This window comes from Perognathus longimembris, chromosome 6 (assembly GCF_023159225.1).
Source record: "Perognathus longimembris pacificus isolate PPM17 chromosome 6, ASM2315922v1, whole genome shotgun sequence".
Lineage (NCBI taxonomy): Eukaryota > Metazoa > Chordata > Mammalia > Rodentia > Heteromyidae > Perognathus > Perognathus longimembris.
Genome location: NC_063166.1, coordinates 36,654,215 through 36,670,763, shown reverse-complemented (window position 1 = coordinate 36,670,763; position 16,549 = coordinate 36,654,215). Strand labels below are relative to the sequence as shown.

General features: G+C 47.9%; 1 protein-coding gene across 5 annotated transcripts in view; it reads left to right on the top strand.

Moving 5' to 3' along the window:
• Positions 1-3,348: 3,348 nt before the first annotated feature.
• Positions 3,349-16,549, top strand: part of Rreb1 (ras responsive element binding protein 1) — a 153,918-nt gene continuing 140,717 nt past the window's right edge. For 2 of the 5 annotated variants that reach the window (XM_048348552.1, XM_048348555.1), the window contains exon 1: positions 3,349-3,610. The gene's annotated coding sequence lies outside the window, so the exon portion shown is untranslated. Of the gene's footprint in view, positions 3,611-4,139; positions 4,267-4,847; positions 5,043-16,549 lie in introns of those variants that run through there. The other 3 variants (XM_048348551.1, XM_048348553.1, XM_048348554.1) reach the window with 3 other exon arrangements.

Genomic DNA, 16,549 nt, shown 5'->3' with positions numbered 1-16,549 from the left:
ATGTAGAAATTCAGTTATTCTTCCTTCCTCTTTCCCTTCCTCCCTTCCTTCTTTTCTTTTTCTGTGTGTTTCACTGCTGGGGATGGAACCCAGGGCCTCATGTTGTTGCTTCCCCCCCTCCCCCACCCCCTCCAAAGTTTTGCACACCATCATTTGAGTCAGATCTCCATTTTCAGCTTTACACTAATTAATTGGAGACCAGAGTCTTTCAGATTTGTATTTGTGCTAGTTTCAAACCATAATCTTCAACTCTCAACCTCCTGAGTGTCTAGAATTACAGGAGTAAGCCACTGGCACCTGGCCCAACTATCAGTTAATTAATTCACTCATTTTATCTGTCTGTCTGTCTATCTATCTATCTATCTATATAGTCTGGGGCTTGAGCACTGTTCCTGAGCTTCTTTTGCTCAAGGCTAGCACTCTACCACTTGAGTCACAGCGTCAGTTTTGGCATTTTTTTGTTTATGTGGTACTGAGGAACTGAACCCAGGGCTTCATGCCTGCTAGGCAAGCACTCTTCCACTGAGACACATTCCCAGCCCTGAAATTTATTTTTTGTTTATGTATGAGTGCCAGTCCTGGGGCTTGAACTCATGGTCTGAGTGCTGTTCCTTACTTTTTTCCCCCCAGAGCTTACACTCTACCACTTGAACCACAGCTCCCTTATGGCTTTTTGGTGGTTAATCGGAGATAAGAGTCTCACATACTTTTCTGACTGGGTTAGCTTTGACTACAATCCTCAGATCTCAGCCTCCTGAGTAGCTAGGAGTATAGGTAAGAGCCACTGTTGCTTGGCCATTTTCTCTCCTTTTAATTGCCACTATTATCTAAGATAGTTTCATAGAGGTGAAGATTTGTCATGGAAATTCACGTCCTTTTGTAGGCTTTTTTTTTTTTTTTTTGGTGGTCATTGGGCTTGACTTTGGGCCTGGGTACTGACCCTGAGCTCTTCAGCTCAAGGCTACTAATTGAGCCACAGAGCCACTTCCAGTTTTCTGGTGGTTTATTGGAGGTAAGAGTCTCACTTTCCTGCTCCAGCTGACTTTGAACCTTGATCCTCAGATCTCAGCCTCCTAAGTAGCTAGCATTACAGGTATGAGCCATTGGTGCCCAGCTTTAGGCTTGATTTTATAAGTGAAATTCCAACTCTAATATTGTTCCTGTCACTAGCCAGATGTGGTAGCCCATGCCAGTAATCCAGCACTTGAGAGGTGGAACCAGAAGTATAATGAATGTCTCAAAAAAAAAACCCTAAAACACAAGCAGAACCAGAAAACTATCACTGAATGAGAAGGCTAGGAAAAGGTAACTCCTAAATCAGAAAAGTCTCATTGCATTCATGGCCCTTCCTGTGTCCTCCCATTGGAGCACCCTAGAGAAGCACAAGACCCCAAAGGAGTTCTATGATGAAGGTGTTAACTAGGACTTCTGTTTAGAGACCTGCTAGTCAGTTTCCTTCCACAGATGGCTACTCTTCCAAAATGCATGTGACAATAATACTTGGGGACAGAGGTTGGTGGAGGCTTAGGAAAAAAACCCAAAAACTGTCAAAATTTCTCTAGATAGAGCTTTCCTCAGTCAACAGTATACCCTGGGAAACACAACAGGTTCTGAAAACTTAATTTTAATGACTGGAAGTGAGAGAAATAGCCAGCTGAATCTGTTCCTTCGTGGGGTGTGGTTTTGCCTACTTATCTGAAGGCAGAGGTAATGGTCCAACTACTTTTCTTTAGTTCAAGAGATTTCTGTATTGGCTAGTGCCCATCCATCCATTCAGCCCATCCCTAGACAGACAGTCCATTCCCTGTTTTCAGCCCTGAAAACGAACAGTTGTTTTGAAGGAAGGCCTCAAATTAAGGCCCACAATTGGGCTTACAGGTTTGTAGAACATTCAGGTTTTTTTTTGTTTGTTTGTTTTTGTTTTTTAAGAGGCGTCCTTGAGATGGAGTCAGGGGCAAAAGTCATAGTAAATAGTGACTAACGAGCCTTCTGCACGTGTAACTTCAGGTTGCTTAAGAAGTTTCAAACGCTGTAAGTCCTCTTAGCCTCTGCACTTTCTTCTTCAAATTTTGGGGGTGGGGTTGGGTTTATTTTCAACTACAATGATTCTTATCTATCTGATGATGTAGCTATCCCCAAGCTCCCTTGGGAACCGAAGTAGGAAAAGTATCTCCTGTTGAAAACATGTCAGCTGCTTCATGGAGGAAGCTCAGCCGAGGCCTGGTTTGTCTGGGCTGGGTGATAACTGGGGCCAAGACAGCCTGGACGAAGTGCAGTGAATGGTGGTGGCTTAACAGGGATGGAGAGACTCAGAGGAGGGCCTCTGTTTTACAGAGTTGAAACAGGAGCCCTCTGAGAGAAAGAGATATTGCATGTGGCTTCCCTGACGCCTAGGAGGAAAACGTGAATGACACAGCATCAGCCTTCCCGTGGCAGGGTGGGGACACGGTGGCAGCAGGCGCCATCCTGGGGAGGGGGGGAGACTCACAGGCAGGCGGGCAGCCAACCAGCCTCTGGGAGGCATCGTCATTTCTGTGGTGTGGGGAAGGGACAGTGACAAGAGCTGTTAGAGTGGCAGTCAGGGGGGCCCAGGCTGAGGGCAGACCTGAGAGCGAAGCAGCGGGGGCGGTGTGTGTGTGGGGGGTGGCCGCCTGCTGCTGAACCTCCAGCCCCCATCCTCGACTGGCGGCACCTGGATGCAGGGCGAGGACCGCGTGCGGAGGGAACAACGGGTGGGGCGCCCACTCCCACACTGGGAGGGGCGGCGCCAGGCCAGGGATCCCCAAGTGCCACGCTACTCCCCCCGCCTCACACCACACCTCCGCCTCAGAGGCGCCCCTCTGGCTCCTCCGTGGCAACGCAGTCCAACCCCTTCCTCCTTTAAAAGAGTGAAACAAACCCTGCAGTAAAGTGATGGAAACCCGGAGGCCGGGAGGGGTCGGAGGGGAGGGGGCGCGGCGGCCGAGGAAAGTGGCCGACGGTCTGCGCCCGGAGGATGGCACCGCGCTTGGCCGCCGCCGCCGAGCCCCCTTCCCTTAGGCTGTCTCCCACCCACCCCGCCCCGTCCCCGGGCGCCGCCGCAGGGCGTGGGGGCAGACCTGGGCTTGCGGCGGGGAGGGGATGGTGAGGACGCCACCTCCATCCATCCCGGGGTCGTGGCAACCGTGGTTACCCTACTAAACTCGGGGCTGGGGTGGCAGAGGTGGTGGGGACGGGCGGCACCCCCCCATCCCCGTCCGCGCCGCCGCCGCCGCCGCCGCTCAGTAACACGTCCCAGGAGACTCGCAGGAGCAACACGTGATGTGTCTACTTATCAGGGTGAGAGGGGGAGAGCGGGGCTCCGAGCGTGCGGCCGAGGAGGCGAGGCGGGGGGCCGAGGCGGGAGCGGGGCTGCGGCCGGGGCGACGGGTCGCCAGCTCCTCGCCCACCGCCCTCCCTGTGGGAGAAGAGGAGGAGGGGAAGTGACTGCGAAGTTGATGAACTTTGCACATCCAGAAACGCCATTTTGATTCCTTTTCCGGAACAAGTTTGCATCTCTCCTCATTCTCTTTCCCCGAAGCCCACCGGTCCCCACCGCATCATGTCGAGGAGTCAAACGCCCCGGCAGGCCGTAAGTACAGCGCCCAGGGTTCCGCTCGCTGTCCTTGGGTGGCAAGTGAGAAGAGTCTGGGGCGCAGGCGGAGCGACCTTTTCAAGAACTTTTTTAGGGGATGGGGAGGGTGAGGTCTGCAGGGCGCGTTGTGCTTTGGAAACTCGACTTACCGCGAAGCCCCGGGACCCGCGCCCCCCCCACCCCCCACGTTGCACTGCTTGCGCTCGGGGCGGTGGGGCCGAGCTCGCAGGGGATGAGCGGGGTAGCCCTCTCCCCTCGGGCTGCGCGCCGGGCCGCTCCTCCTCTCCTCCTCCTCCCCTTCCTCCGCGCTTTCCCCTTCCCGAGCTGCCGGTCGGCCAACCAGCTCCCGGCGCGAGCCGCAGCGCCCCGCCAGCAGGACCTGATGCGCATCCATATTAGCCGTCCGAGCGCAGGAATCCGGCCCGACTCGCGCCGCCGAGTTTATTTTTAACCAAGCACCGCGGGGGCTCGGATGGTGCGCGCACCACCAGCCAGAAACATCTTCCCAGCGCTACTCTCCATCTTCCGCCCTCTCTCCCCCGACATCCTCCCCCCCATGTGGGAGGGGAAACTTTTCTCCTACATACTTTCGAGTCCCTCTCCGGCTGGGAAGCACGGAGATGACGGCTCCCGCCCGCCGCCGCCGCCGCAAGGTATCCCGGGGTGCCCGTCGGTGGGGGGGGGGCCCGCCTGGGGCTGCTCGCGTCGGGGGGTAGCTCGTTCGGGGCTTGCTCGGTGGGAGCATCCGCCGCGCCCTGCTCTGTGGACTTTGATCTTCCCCGGCGGACGGCGCCGGCCAGGAGGGGCCGCGAGCAGCCCCGAGCCCTCGCGAGTTCCTGGCTTGTCTGTGTGTTGGGGGGGGGGGGGTTGCGCTGACCACCGCCACGGAGGAGCCTGGGGGCGCGGAGGGGACGGGCCGGCGCGTTTTGTCTCGGAGTAGGGTCCGGCGGCGTACGTGTTTTGGTGGGAGCCCTCGGCGTGGAGCGCGGCCGCTTCGCGGAGGGGGGGGGGGTCGGCGCCGGGCGCCGTCACGAGCACAGGAAGGAGGCCGGGAGCATCCGAGGCGGGGCCGGCCGCCGGCCCGCTCCGCCGCCCAGCTGTGGAGTGCGCTCGGAAACTTTTGTCCGCCGCCCGCTGGACCAATTCCCCCCCCCCCCCCGAGTTCTGGGGCTTCGTTTCCTCCTCCCATCCTGGCTCACAAGCGCCGTGGTGGCGTGGGGGGACTGGGATGGCGGACGGTGCCCCCCTTCCACCTCGGTCCGGGCCCCGCGCCCCCTCCGCGGTCGCGGTCTCTTAGGAAACTGCGACCTTAATGGTTGCTAGGGAGCAGGGGAGGTCCTTCCCGTCGCCGGCCCCCTCCCTGGGAGGCGGCGTGTTTTCTGTCCGGGGCTGGGGTCGCGCCGAGGATGTGACCGCTCCTCGGCCGTGGGTGAGTGCGGGCCGTGGAGGCGCTGCCCAAGTGTCGGGTGGGGGGGGAGGGAGGCCCGGGGGTTCGGGGACCCCTGCGGGGCGCAGGGCAGGCCGGGCCGCCGGGGCGCTTGACAGGCGCCGCGTGCAGCTCGCGTCCCCGGCCGCAGTGCACCCCATTGGGGATGGGTTATAAAAGAGGAGGAGGCTGTGCATTCCCCTTGCTCAGCAGATTTGCCCTCGCTCCTCACTGGTTAGGAGATAGAACGTGAGCCCGGATCCGGACGAGCCGTCCACATTCCATTACGAAATTCTACACGGCTGGGGGCGGCGGCAGCGCACTGGGGCGCTCCGGGGGCGACTCTCGGCCCTTCGGGGTGCCTAGTGGCGGCGCGGCCGGCCGTGGGCTCGTTACAAGACCGAGAAAAATCTGTCCGGAAGTTCCCTTCCGAGCACTTCTCTCTCGTTCTTGTTTTAAGAGTTTAGTGCTTGGTGCTTCAGAAGCCAATGGAAAGTTTGCCTGTGCACGGGGATGTGGGGGATGTGGGGTACGCGAAGGGCGCCCTTGCCTCGGGGAGCCTGGAGACTCGAGGCCTCCCGCGGAGGCTGAGGATGGGCATCTCGTCCTTCTGAGGCTTTGCTGGAGAGGATAACCGCGGCGGCCTGCGCCTGTGTGCGAGTGTGTTCTTAAATAAGTTAATCGAAGTGGAGGGTGGGGAAAGGAGAACGGGCAAGAGAAAAAGAGGTTTTAGTTTTACTTTTTTTTTCACACCTGTGGAAGCATCTTGCTAGATCTGATGCTTTTTCAAATAGGCAGGTAAGGTTCCCAAGACAAAATGTAACCCGGAAGTCCGAGCTAAGGGTTAGTAACGTGTTGGCTGAACCTGCTTGAAAAAAAATCCCATGCTTCCTTAAAGAATCAGCCCAACTTTTGAAGGAACAGGCCCAAAATACTCTTAAATAATGGTTGCAAGAGGCTACCACTAGTTTTACAATCTTATTTATTTTTGGCTTTTTTAAAACGTCTACACTTTGGAGGGAGCCTTCTGGATCCTCGCTGGTGGGTTCTACTTTTGATGTGTTTTGGGTTTTGCTTACGTGGATTAATTAAACATTTGAATACTTTAATCAAGTTTTAAATGTGTGAAAAAAATACCTTCATCTCCCCCCCCCCCCTTTTAGCAAAAGAAAGAGAAGACTTCTTTGATTTAGTTGTTTCCTTGTCTCCATTTTGGGTTAATGACCTTGCACTGTCTTATGATTCTTAAAATACTGATAAGCTGTGTCTTTTTAAAGATTTGCTGGGTATGTGATATTGTTGACCAGTGCTAATGCTCACTAGTAGATGGAATATGGCTCTCCGGGTTTTACCACATACTTTATTCCTCATCACAACTCAGACTGTTTGCCCTTACAGCAGACAAGTGTGTGCTATGTGATGAGGTACATTTATCTGACTCACCTGGTACAGGTGGTGCATCCATTCCTTACCATTTACATCATCCACCAAGTGACCTTTGGGTTGAAGGGGCTTTTATTTTGGATTTCTTCAGGCAATCTGCTGAGGTTTGTAATCTCACAAATACAGAATGTTGAAGGAGGCAAATGAACCTAACTGCATTAGTCCTGCAACTGATCCACAGCTGTGTCTTGGTTATCTGCTAGCAGTTAGCCAGGCATTAGCTAACTGCTGTCACAACAAGACTTCTACTTTTTTGGTCTTCAATATTGAACTGCTGTGTTGGTCCACTTCCTAGGTCAGCTTGAGAGCATTTGCTATCATGTGCTCACTTGCTTACATTTATCAGCTTCAGCTAAGAAACTTCCTTGATTAATAAAGTGGAAAGATCCTATCCCCTTAGGCTTTTGCATCACACAATAAATATAAATTTAACTCCTACAAAAATTGGTTAAGGGTTTCTAAAAGCAGCAGAAGTGGATCCTTTTTATGCTTCTATTCATTCTCCTTCAGAAAAGTAGGTGGTGCTCAGAAGGTCATAGGATAAGTTGCTAAGCAGCTAAACAGAAGGATGCTAAAATTAACAAGCATTTTTGAAAGGGAGTCCTCTGTTTTGCATTATTTATTGGTTTAACTAATTTCTGAATCCTCCATGCCCTTTGACCTAAGAAGGTGTGTTGTTAAAGTTATTTGAATAATTTTTTGTGTGTTTCATTGAAGTTCATATTCTCTGACCCAGCCCTTGTGGTGTCAAATGGCAGCTTGTCTGGGATGACTTCTTGTCTATTACCCATGTGTTCAGGTTAACCCTTCCCTGGGGATATATGTGTATAATAGCCTTACCTTCTTTTATATATCACTAATAGATTTTCTTTGTTTGCTTTTGGAAATTCTACATAATCTAAAAAGTGATGGTTTGCCTTTATTTAGTAAACAGATTTACTTCTTTAAGAAGATAGGAGTGCAATGTATTGATTGAAATTATCCAGTGTAGTCTCTCCTGATTGAGGCAATATAGCTTTTTTCCCCCTTAAGATTAGATTTCTGTGTAACTCTTCCTCCCTGTCACTGTACATCTCCAGTCATAGTTCATAAATACCTTTTTGGTGGCTCATGGCTGTAGCTATTTAGGAGGCTGAGATGTGAGGATCATAGTTCAAAGCCAGCCCAAGTAGGAAAGTCCATGAGACTCTTATCTCCAATTAACCACCAGAAAAACTGGAAGTGGTGTTGTGGCTCAAGTGGTAGAGCTCTAGCCTTGAACTGAAGAGCTCCGGGACAGCGCCCAGACCCTGAGTTCAAACCCATGACTGACCCTCCACACACACAAAAAGAAGTATATGCAGTTCAGGATGTCTTTGGAAGGATTGAGCAAATGTCGTAAAGCAAAAAGAATTGTGACTTGTGTTACATTTTTTCCATATGTTTTAAGGATCTTGACATTTTTTTGTTGAGAAGAAAGTTGAAGTCTGGTTGAAGGCAGGGGTGGTCACCATCATATAGGTTGAGTGGCAAGCCACTGCAGAGCCAGAAGCTTCATAGCCTTAAAGTTATTTGTGTACATCTGGCTTATGGAACAGCCACTGCTGTCATAGCTTTTATATCCAAATGTAACAAAGAAATTTGGTAAATAGAATTTCTCTCCCTTCTCTTCCTTGAGTTAGAAAATGATTCCTGGGTAGAAATACCTAGGGCCTTCTTAAGGAAAAAAAATGGAGGGGTCAGAGTGACTAAGGTGACCTTATAAATCAGAGGTAAAAGGTGTACTATCTGAGGCCCAGAGGGAGGTATATGATGTGCTTTCTGAAATGCATCACTTGCTTTAAATTTCCCCCACTTCCACATGGAAGGCAGACGACAGAAAGGAAACCCATCTGCTGCTCACTGGTGTTTTCTTCACTGCTGAGGTAGAAGAATGAGGAGGGTGGGGAGGAGCTTTTTCCTGGTTAGCAGTTAGTCTTGTTCAGCAGTGTCATCCATTCAGCTTTTCTTGTCTCTCCTCACATTCCCGGGGTGTTCATTGTGGTTTGGACAAGCAGCGGAGCTGGACTGGAGATTGCACCTTGCTTGTTGGCTGGGGCAGATGTGGGAGAAGTGGGGGGCAGGGTAGATAGGGAGCTGTCAGCCCAGCTCCTACATATCTTGCTTTTGACTATACTTCAGGGTAGGGTAGCCCATCTGCCCATCAGAAAAGGTGGCTGCCAGTGAACAGTACTTCAGACCTTTGTGGGAGAGGGTGGAGACTGTTGTTCTGTGCCATTAAAGCAAGTAATGCTAAGAGAATTTGAAAGTCTCTGTGAAGTCTGGGACTGGGGGTCTGGCTTCTAGTGCTGGGATTCACCTGAGGCCTCCTAGACTCCTTGAGGGTGGTGAAACTGAAAGGGTAGAGAAAGAATGAAAACCTCCATTGGCTTTGTCAGGCAGCCAGACTGTAGAGAAAAAGTCTCAGTGGGGATAATTAGATAAAGCTTTTAAATGCTCTATTTGTTTTTCCCCTGAGCTTGCTTGGTATTTCACACACCCCCACCTCCCTTTTCTGAGAGAGACTGATGAGGTAGAATTGTTAAACAGCAATGTTTGTTTGATACATCTGGTGGCTGACTTACTTTTAAGATTCATTTTGGGTGTATCTTATTGGACTGATAGTTTCTTTTGCTTAAGTAGGCCTCTGCAGCGATTCTAAGTGTATGCTGAGTGCATACATAAGAAGTGATCCACTCTTAGAATGGGAAGAAATCAACCCTGACTCAAACTTTTAACTCCAGCCTACCTCTGTAGAACAATTTGCTTTCGTAGAATCATCTTGGCCATAGAGGATTTATTTAGCATTTAACGTTTATTGTGTATTGATGTGTGTTGTTGTAGTTTCAAAGTAAGACCATATCATTTTGAAATTAAGTCTGTGGTTGAATTTGAAGGTGTAAAGGAATAAAAAACTGTAGCCTTTGGCAGCTGTGATGAATGGGGTTGTACATCTCTCTCTTTAGTAGCTTTTCTACCTCTTGGGATTGTTGGAAGGATAAAATTAATGTTCCAGAAAGTTAAAATCTATATATGGAAGAAAGTGGTATATTTTGAGTTCAGGAAACTTTGTGGGTATCCACTCTGGATTTCCTTTCCAGAATTTTACACAACTCTATTCCCATAGGCAGAGAGTTTGCCTAGGATTTTCTCCCACTAGGGGAAATGCAGCACTAGCAAATTCCTCTTAGTGAGGTTTACTTAGGGATGGGCTTTAAGGAAAAGGCAGGCAGCTAGCATAGGACTCCTTCCCTCTTCAAAGGAATAGTTGTCAGAGGCGGCTTAGCCCCCAGGAGACATTTAGCTATGTCTGGAGACATTTTAAAGTGTCTTGCTCTAAGGGAATGGTGTGCTTGCCTCCTGCCTTCAGCCAGCAAAGCCCAGAGATGCTGCTACACTTCCCGCAGTGCCCAAGACAGCCTTCATAACCAGAGTTATGAAGGCTAGTAACCTTCATAACCAGAGTTATCTGGGCTATTTAGGCCCAGATGCCCTATTGGGAAGGCTTTGAAAGTACAGTAGCTGGTCCTGGGGTATAGATCAATAATAGAGTGTATATATAACATGCACAGGGTCCTGTGTTAAATCTAGCACGGGGGGGAAAACAGTGTCAGAGGCTTGTTGTATCTGCAAGTACAGGGTCTGCTTCCTGTATTGTGTGCCTTCTATCTGAAATATGAAATTCCATAAAGCAAGGAAGCTCTTATTGCATGCCTGTCAGGTACCTTGCTTGGCAAGTTCTAGGCTTCACAGAAAATTTGGGTATGGGGAAAACATTAAGTGGTATTGGATATATCTGAAAGCCCTGTTAGTAAATAAAATTTTGAGAACACATCTGTTTCTAAAATGAACCAGATTCATTGGCACTGCAAAGCAGCTCTCATAGGCCACTCAGCTAGCTACCCAAGCTACCTCTTCAGCTGTTTAGAAAAGTGCTCTTTTCTGGTCACCTGCCATCTCCTTCGTGCTTTAAGTATTTGAACTAGCCCCTACTTGCTTGATGCTTTTTCACTCTAGATTGTCTCTATTTTATCAAGCTTTTGAAAAATTTGTATGTAATTGTGTGTCCTCCCTAATTAGAGGGCAGTTTTTTTTTTTTCTAAGTTTGGTCATCTTAAGAAGGTGGATGGACAGTTAGTTGTCCTGTAGCTCTGTACCTCTGAGGGATGAAGTGGCCATGAGGACCTCAGGAAGTGTTTAGCAGAGTGACAGTGACCTGCAGGTGCCACTTGCTTGATCCTTGTCCTAGGATTCCCTTGCTTCCCCCTCATGACTTAGGCAGGCAGGAGGGAAGGAGGAAACCGCAACACTGGGAGGAAAGCAAAAGCAGAATTCCAGGAAAGGAAGATGGCCTGTGGTGGGCAGGCATTTGCCCCCACAATGGCCTGAGCTCACAGATACCTGTAACTATGGGCCATGGCTCTTTTTCCTCTCCCATCTATGGATAGCCTGCTTACACCTCTTTATTGGAAATGAGTCCTTATGCTCTCCAATGCTTTTCTGCTCTTTTACTGCTCACTGAGAAACCGGCAACTCCCAACTTTCTCTCTCCATTTACAACTTCTCTCAGGCTAGAGCCCTGAGGCACCTTACCCTGCAGGTATTTAAAAAAAAAAAAAAAAAGAGCTCAGCAGTGTGCCATCCACCCAATCTGCTGTGCAGGAACCTCATTGTCTTTTTCACATTTTTTGGCTTTCGGCCCCAGAAGCCCTCATCATTTTGTAAAGGCCTCTTAAGTTCATTTCCTGCCACCAGTAACTCCCTGCTGCAGCTCATCCTGCGTGCTGCTGCCAGAGTCCTCGTCCTCAAAAACTGAGCATGTTTGCCTGCTTTAAAACATCTCCTGGCTCCCTGTTGTCTACAGGAAGAAATCCAAGCTCCTTCCTTTGCCATACCAGGACCTTCATCGCTGGCTTCCAGACTGAACTTCTAGCTTCACCTTTCTTCTCCACCTCCACCACTGTAACAGCTTCTCTGCTTTCTTGTGGCCTGTCCATTCTGCTATATTCCCATCCTCTTCCCCAGGAAAGGCATTTCTTAATCTTCTTGCAAGACCTGGCTCACATTCTACCACTTTAAGAAGAGTATGCGATCCTCCTTCCAGAGTAACACTTGCTCCCCATTATCACATCTGTCGGAGTCTTCCCCACTTCAAGAACATCGTCCCATTCTCCCATACCTAGCCCAATATTGTAAGGTCGATGTTTGCTTGATAATGTACCAATATCTAATTCCAAACTATTTGGAGAAGAGCCACATCACTACATAGCACAAGACATTCTGCAAAGGGAAGGGATGTGAAGGAACATTTTTGGCACATACACCCATCATGCAGCTGTTTGGTGCTTAGTGCTTACTGCTGGGAAAGACTTGAGTCTTAGAAATCATGAAATGAAAGTTGGCTCAGCTTTAAGGGGGCAAGGAGAAACTTGGTTAATGCCCTGTTGCACTAAGACTCTTCACATGGGAACCTTTACTAATTATGACTACTTTGCATGGTTCTTGGTTTCCATAAAATAGATAAGCACCCAGATTTTAAAAAACCCAAAAAACAAAAAAGCAAAGCCCTTTCAGTGCACCAGTGTGTGGGTCCATTTTCTCTGTTTAGTTTCAGTTTTGTTCCATTAGTGGTATGAGTTAATTGGTCTTTGTAATAATAATTTAGCTTCTGTTTTGTTTATCTGTTACTCCTTGGGTTTAAAACAAAATGTCAAATCAGAAACCTATGAAGTCCCTCATTTGCATGCATGTGTAGGACTGTGTGTGCTGTGTACATACTTGATAAAAGTGATGCATAAAAAGCATCATTTTCCCTGTGTTAGGGTGTTTTCGTTATGCTGAGACTGTTGTAAAACAAACCACTTCTCTGAATACACAGAATCATCGCAGACTTTTTTCATTGTTCTTTGAGAAGAGATGCTTGTATTCTCAGGCGTAGGGAAGGTACCAGAAGATGGAGTAGGAGTTTCAAAGCACAGTGTGCACCATGGCAATGCTTTCCTTTCCAAATAATGATTTAGAAAAGGAAAGGAGGGGAAAGATACCAGTAACTCCATCTGGTGGGAATTCATGGTATCCTTTAAGTACAGGGTGAATCTTAGTTGATTAATATGTATGTGAAACAACCCCCCTCCAGCCTTAACCCTGAGGATTCTTTAATAAGTACTTGCTGATAGGTAAGTGTTAGGCCCAGCAGATACATTCAGACATGAGCTTTCTTATTTCTAACGAGGCTTTTTTATTTTACACTTTGATGTGTAGGAAATTTTTTTTTTTTAATGGTACTAGAAACTCAGGGGCTCTTGCTTGCTAGGTAGGTGCTCTACAGTGTAAGCCATACCTGTAGCCCATTTTGCTCGGGGTGTGTGTGTGTGCGCGTGCGCGCGCGCACAAGCAAGCATGTTTACACATGCGCACGCAGACGTACCCCCCTCCCCCCACGTACTCAAGTGCATGTATACTGGTCCTGGGGACTTGAATTCAGGGCCTGGGCATTGTCCCTGAGCTTCTTTTGCTCAAGGCTAGCATCCTGCCACTTGAGCACAGCTTTACTTCTGGCTTTTTGGAAGTTAATTGGAGAGGAGTTTTAAACTTTCCTGCCCTGGCTGGCTTTGAACTGCGATCCTTCTATCTTAGCCTCCTGAGTAACTAGGATTACAGGTGTGAGCCACCACCACAGCACCTGGCTCTGATTTGGTTATTTTTGAAATAAGGTCTCACTTTACCTGGGGTTCGCCTGGATCACATTATCCTCCTGTTTGTGCTTGCTTTGTAACTGGGATGAGAGTTGTATACTAACATCCACAGCTTTTATTAGTTGAAATGGATATTGCTAGCTTTTTGGCCAGGCTGTCCTCAAATGGAATTCCTCCTGATATCTGCCTCCGAGGTAGTTAGTATTGTGGACATGAGCCACCATGCCCAGCTTATTTGAGGACTTTTAGTTGTTATTTGGGGATAACCTTATGAAACTTTTCAGTGAATATCCAAACAGCTTTCCAATGACTTGCTTAATTCATTCTACTTAACATTTTAATCAAATATAATTTGCTCTGTGTGTGTGTGTGTGTGTGTGTGTGTGTCTGTTCTAACCCTGTACATGTTGGTCAAGTCCTTTCTTTCTTAGCTATGTATTATATTACTACTCTGAAGCCAAATTGTGTGTGTGTGTGTGTGTGTGTTTGTGTGTGTGTGTGTGTGTGTGATAGCCTGACTAGGTAGCCCAACAAGATGGCCTTGAAGTCTTGATCTTTTTTCTTTTTTGCCAGTCCTGGGGCTTGGACTCAGGGCCTGAGCACTGTCCCTGGCTTCTTTTTGCTCAAGGCTAGCACTCTGCCACTTGAGCCACAGCGTCCCTTCTGGTCGTTTTCTGTATACGTGGTGCTGGGGAATCGAACCTAGGGCTTCATGTATGGGAGGCAAGCTCTCTTGCCACTAGACCATATCCCCAGCCCCTGAAGTCTTGATCTTATTGCCTCAGTCCCCCAATTCCTGGGATTACAGGTTTGTACCACAATGCCTGGTTCCAAGTATAATTTAAAAGAGGCTTAATTTTATGGCTGTAAATTGTTTATTTACTTACTTATTTTTCTGGGGATGGAGCTCAGTGTTTTGCCCATGGTAGGCAAGTGTGCTACCCCAGCCACCTAGAGTTGCATGTAAGTCATGAAAGTAATTTTATTTTTTGCCAGTCCTGGGGCTTGAACTCAGGGCATGGGCACTATCCCTGAGCTTTTTGTGCAAGGCCAGATCACTACCACTTGAGCCACAGCCATTTCCAGCCTTTTCTGTTTATGTGGCACTGAGGAATCAAACCATGGGCTTCATGCCTGCTAGGCTTCTGCTACTAAGCCACATTCCCAGCTCATGAAAGTAAATTTTTGAGAGACATTGGTTTAAGCTTGGTACTCTCTTAAACAATTTTTATCAGAGGTGCTTCAGAATCAGATTTAGTCTGCTTTTGGAAAACTGGTGGCCACTTGTTTTATTTTAACATTTACAGGTTTTTATTTATTTAGTAAATATTTGAATATGTACTGCGGGGAGACTGGTAAGCACCAAGGCCACTTGTAAGGGAAGAAAAATGGTTGCTAGTCTCAAAGAGGATAACATTGCATACATAGAGACAAGTCCAACAATTCACTAAGCTGCTAAAAATTTACACAAGAATTTAGAATTTAGGAATTGAAGTTTATGTGTGGGAGAATTGGAGGATAGTGGGAAGCAGGTCTAGGAAGGAATCCCAGCAGAGGATTCTGGGAGCAGGTCAAAGAAAGCATTGCAAGCTGGGCATGGATGGGTGGCTCACGCCTGCAATCCTGACTACTCAGGTGGCTGAGATCTGAGGATAGAGGTTCAAAGCCAACCAGGGCAAAAGTATGTGAGACTCTTACCTCTAGTTAACCACCTGAAAACTGGAAGCGACGAAAGGGGTAGAAGTGTTAGCCTTGAGCAAAAGAGCTCAGGGTTAGCGCTCGGGCCCAGAGTTCAAGCCCCATGATAGACACACATACAACCAAAAACCCAACAAAACATTGCAGCAGAGGATTGTGGGTGGCAGCTCAAAAAGAGCACCTAATGGGAATGATATTTGAGCCAATATCTAAAGAGTAGTGAGAAGAAGGAGAATGCTTCAAAGAATAGCTTATACAAAGGCCTGGAGGTTGGAGAAGAAATGTGTTCAGGGAAATGAGAGAAGTATAATGTGTTCAGAGGAAGAAAAGACAAGACGGGAAGAATGAATAGATGACTTAAACTGTAAGATCGTTAGTGTGGGGATCTGCACTCTTAGGAAGCTATAAAATGTATTAAACCAAAGAATAGTATGCTGAGTTTTGTATTTTTAAGTCTTTCCTACCTATCAAGGGGAATACCTAAAAGGAAGAAACAAAAAAAGCCTTGGTGACCTGAACCCTGTAACAGTAGAAATCTTAAGTCTGATGAGATTTCTGGGAGTAAAACAGATTTGAAGACTAGGTGGGGTAGGGTGGAAAAAAGAAGAGATGATTTTCAAGGTCTGGCCTTTTATAATTATCTGAGATTGGAATGTAAGATTAAGTGAGTTTTAGAAATGAAGTTTGTTACTAAAGAGTTCTATATTTATGTTTCCTTCCCTTCTTCTCTCTCGTCTTTTTAAATTTTTTGCTAGGGAATTGGACCCAGGCTTAGCCACTTGCCTAGCCCTTTTGTCTATGTTTTGAGGATAGTGTCCTACTCACTTTGCCTAGGGTAGCTGTGAACTTAACTACTTTCCTACCTTTGAGCCTCCTGAGTAGCAGGTCCTAGGCCTGTGCACCATTATTCAGCTGCTGCTGCTTTTTCTTCTTATACTGATTTACCTGGCACGAATGGAGCATGAAAAATATGTCTATAGTAAGTGAGAAGTAGAAGTTAGGTTTGTAGCCCTGTAGCAAGTGAATGCCCCCCTTCCTTCATCTTCTTTAGTTTGTCATATTAAAGGGACCAGGAATGATTTTTGGCAGATGGGCTGAGCTTTTGAATAGTTTTTGTAAGGTTTATTAAAGTAGGTAGCTGATAAAGGAGAACAGCACACAGTATTCAGGCAGGAGAGAAAAATTTTATTTCTGAACTGCTGGCCTGTGGCCAAGATGATGCATGGCCTAAGCGGAGGGCTGAACCACCGAATGGCCTTGCCTTATCTAGGACAGGGCAGGGAGGTATGGCTAGGTGTATTGGATGTGATTTCAGGGAAGGGGGAGGTAACTGCATCCAGGTGTGCCAATTACCTAGGTAACACAGGTACTGGGTGCAGACTTAAACTGGTGGAGGTAGCTGCATGGAGCCCTCCCTGGGGAGGAGCTTATAGTCTTCACAGAGCCAGACACCTAAGTCTTAGGAGTATTTAAGTTCCTGACCATTTTGATGACCCTTTGTTCTGACTTGTGAGTGGAAAACTCATGGAAAGAGGCTTCAAGTGGGAACCAAACGGACTCACAATTGCTTGAGCTCTTTTATTTACTATTGAGATCTGATTTTCCAATGTATTTCTTCATTGGAATGAAATAAAGGATCTCAGTGGTCATCTGACC